At 43.2% G+C, this 5434-nt stretch overlaps 1 pseudogene across 1 annotated transcript; it reads right to left on the reverse strand.

The window, feature by feature from the left end:
• Window positions 1-2394: 2394 nt before the first annotated feature.
• On the reverse strand, window positions 2395-3486 carry LOC311108917 (UDP-glucuronosyltransferase 2A2-like; annotated as a pseudogene). Its single transcript has 3 exons — window positions 3352-3486; window positions 2504-3249; window positions 2395-2406 (listed from the first exon to the last, which is right to left on the reverse strand). The product of its transcript is annotated as a UDP-glucuronosyltransferase 2A2-like (transcript).
• Between the last annotated feature and the right edge of the window lie 1948 nt (window positions 3487-5434).

Consider the following 5434-nt stretch of genomic DNA (forward strand, 5'->3'; position numbering starts at 1 on the left):
GACTATTTGCATTGTCCCACCCACCCTACCCCACCCCCTCTTTTACGCTGCTGCTACTCGCTATTTATTATCTATGCATAGTCACTTTAACTCTACCCACATGTACATATTACCTCAATTACCTCGACTAACCTGTGCCCCCACACATTGACTCTGTACCGGTACCCCCTGTATATAGCCTCGCTACTGTTATTTTACTGCTGCTCTTTAATTATTTTTTAAAATTTTATTTTGCTTATCTATATTTGACTTAACACTTATTTTTCTTAAAACTGCATTGTTGGTTAAGGGCTTGTAAGTAAGCATTTCACTGTAAGGTATTCGATCTGTTGTATTCGGCGCATGTGGCACATTTTTTATATTTTATTTTATTTGACTTGCTTGCAATGAGAATTACAGATCTATAACTTAGATTTCTATGTGAATTTGGTCGGGTCTCCCACAAAGTTACATATTGCAGCTTTAAGATGTAAACGCTCATATAATAAAAATGACAAGAATCCCAGACAATTTTACAGAGATATAAGCAATTTAAGTGCATATTTACAGTTGAAGTCAGAAGTTTACATACACCTTAGCCAAATACATTTAAATTAAGTTTTTCACAATTCCTGACATTTAATCCTAGTAAAAATTCCCTGTTTTAGGTCAGTTAGGATCACCACTTTATTTTAAGAATGTGAAATGTCAGAATAATAGTAGAGAGAATTATTTCTTTCAGCTTTTATTTCTTTCATCACATTCCCAGTGGGTCAGAAGTGTACATACACTCAATTAGTATTTGGTAGCATTGCCTTTAAATTGTTTAACTTGGGTCAAACATTTCGGGTAGTCTTCCACAAGCTTCCCACAATAAGTTGGGTGAATTTTGGCCCATTCCTCATGACAGAGCTAGTGTAACTGAGTCAGATTTGTAGGCCTCCTTGCTCTCACACGCTTTTTCAGTTCTGCCCACAAACGTTCTATAGGATTGAGGTCAGGGCTTTGTGATTGTCACTCCAATACCTTGACTTTGTTGTCCTTAAGCCATTTTGCCACAACTTTGGAAGTATGCTTGGGGTCATTGTCCATTTGGAAGATCCATTTGCGACCAAGCTTTAACTTCCTGACTGATGTCTTGGATGTTGCTTCAAAATATCCACATCATTTTCCTTCCTCATGATGCCATCTATTTTGTGAAGTGCACCAGTCCCTCCTGCAGCAAAGCACCCCCACAGCATGATGCTGCCACCCCCGTGCTTCACGGTTGGGATGGTGTTCTTCGGCTTGCAAGCAACCCCCTTTTTCCTCCAAACATAATAATGGTCATTATGGCCAAACAGTTCTATTTTTGTTTCATCAGACCAGAGGACATTTCTCCAAAAAGTACAATCTTTGTCCCCATGTGCAGTTGCAAACCGTAGACTGGCTTTTTTATGGCGGTTTTGGAGTGGTGGCTTCTTCCTTGCTGAGCGGCCTTTCAGGTTATGTTGATATAGGACTTGTTTTACTGTGGATATAGATAATTTTGTACCTGTTTCCTCCAGCATCTTCACAAGGTTCTTTGCTGTTGTTCTGGGATTGATTTGCACTTTTCGCATCAAAGTACGTTCATCTCTAGGAGACAGAACGCGTCTCCTTCCTGAGCGGTATGATGGCTGCGTGGTCCCATGGTGTTTATACTTGCGTACTATTGTTTGTACAGATGAACGTGGTACCTACAGGCGTTTGGAAATTGCTCCCAAGGATGAACCAGACTTGTGGAGGTCTACAAAATTTTTTCTGAGGTCTTGGCTGATTTCTTTTGATTTTCCCATGATGTCAAGCAAAGAGGCACTGAGTTTGAAGGTAGGCCTTGAAATACATCCACAGATACACCTCCAATTGACTCAAATGATATCAATTAGCCTATCAGAAGCTTCTAAAGCCATGACATCACTTTCTGGAATTTTCCAAGCTGTTTAAAGGCACAGTCAACTTAGTGTATGTAAACTTCTGACCCACTGGAATTGTGATACAGTGAATTATAAGTGAAATAATCTGTCTGTAAACAATTGTTGGAAAAATTACTTGTGTCATGCCTAAAGTAGATGTCCTAACCGACTTGCCAAAACTATAGTTTGTTAACAAGAAATTTGTGGAGTGGTTGAAAAATTAGTTTTAATGACTCCAACCTAAGTGTATGTAAACTTCTGACTTCAACTGTATATACATATCATGCCTATGCATTTCTCTAGGATCAAGAAAGGCCGGAAATGAACAGAAAAATCTGAGAAATCCATTAAAATGTAAGACTGTATAAAGCCTGGTCTCAACTCTTTACAAGGAGAAAATACATTTAAATTAAGGACAGAACAGTATGGAAGTTTGCTGGTGTTGAACCTGTCACTCTGTCTTCCCTTTAGACTTTGCTCCCTAACAGCACCTCTGGACACAGAAGCAGCATGTTTTAACAAAGAGGAGGATGAGGAGCAGCATGATGGCCAGGAGGAAAGCAAACACATCGAGTCTGTGTCACTGATACCAAGTGAGCTCGTGGGATTAGACCCTCAGGTGCTTGGCCCGCGGCCCCTTTGTCCTTCATGTCTGGCTGATCAGCGAACATAGGAATCCCCACCATGAGGACCTCGTTGTAGATGGCCTTGCAGATGCCATTGGTTCCGGCGTGGGTGATGAAGGCACTGGTCTTGGGGTGACTCAGCAGGTCGTTCTGGGGGATCCAGTCGAAGACTGGTGTTGTGGGGCCAGGGTCTCAGGCTTCTCCCTGCTGAGCCTCCACAGGACCTTCTGGGGGTTCTGTCCCAGAGCTGAGGTGATCATGTTCCACTGCTCTGTGGTGAGGTTCTTGATCATGGACCCCAGGATAAACACTAGGATGCCGTCATCTCCAGAGCTCTGCACAAACTCCTCTATGTCCTCTGGTAATGGCTTGACAGGCTTGCAGAGGATTCCCCCCACAAACTTGAAGTTAGGGAGGAAAGGATGAGGGTAGCCAAAGTCCTGGTACGTCCGGATCAGCCACAAGTCAGCTTGGCCTATCATCTCACAATAGGTTGATGGCTTTGCTCGAATCTCACTGTAGTAGGTGTCTATGTCTAGCCAATAACCATATGCCATCATGTCCTGGGACGCATGGATAAGGAAGTTTCACAGTCTCTCAGTGAAGCTCATTTAGTCAGTTGACTTGACCAAGGCACCAGGGACGAAGGATGGTGGAGAAGGCAGCTTCCCACAGAGCCTCTCCCACACGTGGGCTATAGAGAAGCGCCTCTCTCAGTCCCCTCATGATGGTCTCTGACCTCAGCAGTCCATCACAAACATGTATGGAAAATATAATATATATTTTCATAAGTTGATAGCCCTCCAATGGACCTGCAAGTATTTCAGGTGGTCTATCTTGTGCATGTAAAAGTGGATGAACTCCTCAATGAAACCGCTCATCTCTTGCACTGAGATGGAGATGTTGAATGGTTCGTAACGGAAGCGACAATATTCCGAGGGGTCCATGTATACAGAGGCACTCTGCACCAGCACTGTAACACTATGTCCTCTGTCAACCAGTGTCCAATACAGGCTTCAGGTTGACTGACTAATATGTTTCCACAGTTTAAATGTGTGTGTGCTACTAAGATACATAACTGTGCAACCACACAGTCGTGCCAGCTTCATCGTGACTATGGAAACGTTTTGAAAAACACTTCGAGCACTTCGAGCACTCAATATGCGCATATAATTGGGATGAGATCAGAGCAAAGGGCTCGATTTGGAGAAAACAAATGATTACTTTAATGCCCAGTGTTGTGGCCATGCGATCAATATTGGGGCTGAGGTTTTTCTACATATTTACATTTTGTGACATTAATTCACTGACATTATAGCAGCCATTGATAAACGACAAGCTACACTATAAGCTACGTAAGAGGTCATTAAATAAGAGGGTATTCACATTGTGGCATTGACACACACAGACAGAGAGTCACATGCAGGATGAAGTAGCAGCTGCAATGTGACGTCTGAGATTGCAACCCTACCTTTAACTCCCTTGACAGCGAGGAGAGGTAACTGAATACAGGAGCAGGATGGTGCAGAGTGCTCACAGCTGGGATCAAACACAGGATTGGATGTGTCACGGCTCACAGGTGGGTGAATATGGAGTGGCCCAGGTGCAAAAGCTGTTCCACTCTAAATGCATCAGAGGTACCTGGAGCTTAGTGACTCTCTCTCAGGCTGACAGAGGGAACCCTAATGGAAAAAACACATGAAAATCACATAATTTTTTAGGGAACACTTCACGTGATGATATTTCACATGAAGTTTCACTGTTGGATTTTCATATGTGATCACATAACCGTTCACATGTGGATTCAAATGTTCACGTGTATATTTTTCACGAGATTTCACAGGTGATGCCCTGCAAACAAAAATGAGTCGTTAGTATACACACACAGTGCTTTTAACGTACATATTTGACATTCATGATTGCATTGTGTATGTTCATAGAGTAATTATTATTCAACATGTCCTCACCTGGGATATGAACTCACAACCTCTTAGTTGACAGTATTCCAATCTTCCTGCTACGCCACCATGTCTGTGTCAATGACTGACTTCACCTGTATTCCTACTCTTTAGACATAAAGTACAGTAAATCTGTAAATCTCCTTCACACAAATTCAGACAGCTGATGTTCTGAAAGAGCTGCAAAATCTGGACCCCTACAAATCAGCTGGGCTAGACAATCTGGACCCTTTCTTTCTAAAACTAGCCGCCGAAATTGTCGCAACCCCTATTACTAGCCTGTTCAACCTCTCTTTCGTAACGTCTGAGATCCCCAGAGATTGGAAAGCTGCCGCGGTCATCCCCTTCTTCAAAGGGGGTGACACTCTAGATCCAAACTGTTACAGACCTATATCCATCCTGCCCGGCCTTTCGAAAGTATTTGAAAGCAAAGTTAACAAACAGATCACCGACCATTTCGAATCCCACCGTACCTTCTCCGCTATGCAATCCGGTTTCCGAGCTGGTCATGCGTGCACTTCAGCCACATTCAAGGTCCTAAACGATATTATAACCGCGATCGATAATAGACAGTACTGTGCAGCCGTCTTCATCGACCTGGCCAAGGCTTTCGACTCTGTCAACCACCGCATTTTTATTGGCAGACTAAATAGCCTTGATTTCTCAAATGACTGCCTCGCCTGGTTCACCAACTACTTCTCAGATAGAGTTCAATGTGTCAAATCGGAGGGCCTGTTGTCTGGACCTATGGCAATCTCTATGGGGGTGCCACAGGGTTCAATTCTTGGGCAGACTCTTTTCTCCGTGTATATCAATGATGTCGCTCTTGCTGCTGGTGACTCTCAGATCCACCTCTACGCAGACGACACCATTTTGTATACATCTGGCCCTTCATTGGACATTGTGTTAACAAACCTCCAAATGAGCTTCAATGCCA

This window comes from Coregonus lavaretus, assembly GCF_964263955.1.
Source record: "Coregonus lavaretus genome assembly, chromosome: 34".
NCBI lineage: Eukaryota > Metazoa > Chordata > Actinopteri > Salmoniformes > Salmonidae > Coregonus > Coregonus lavaretus.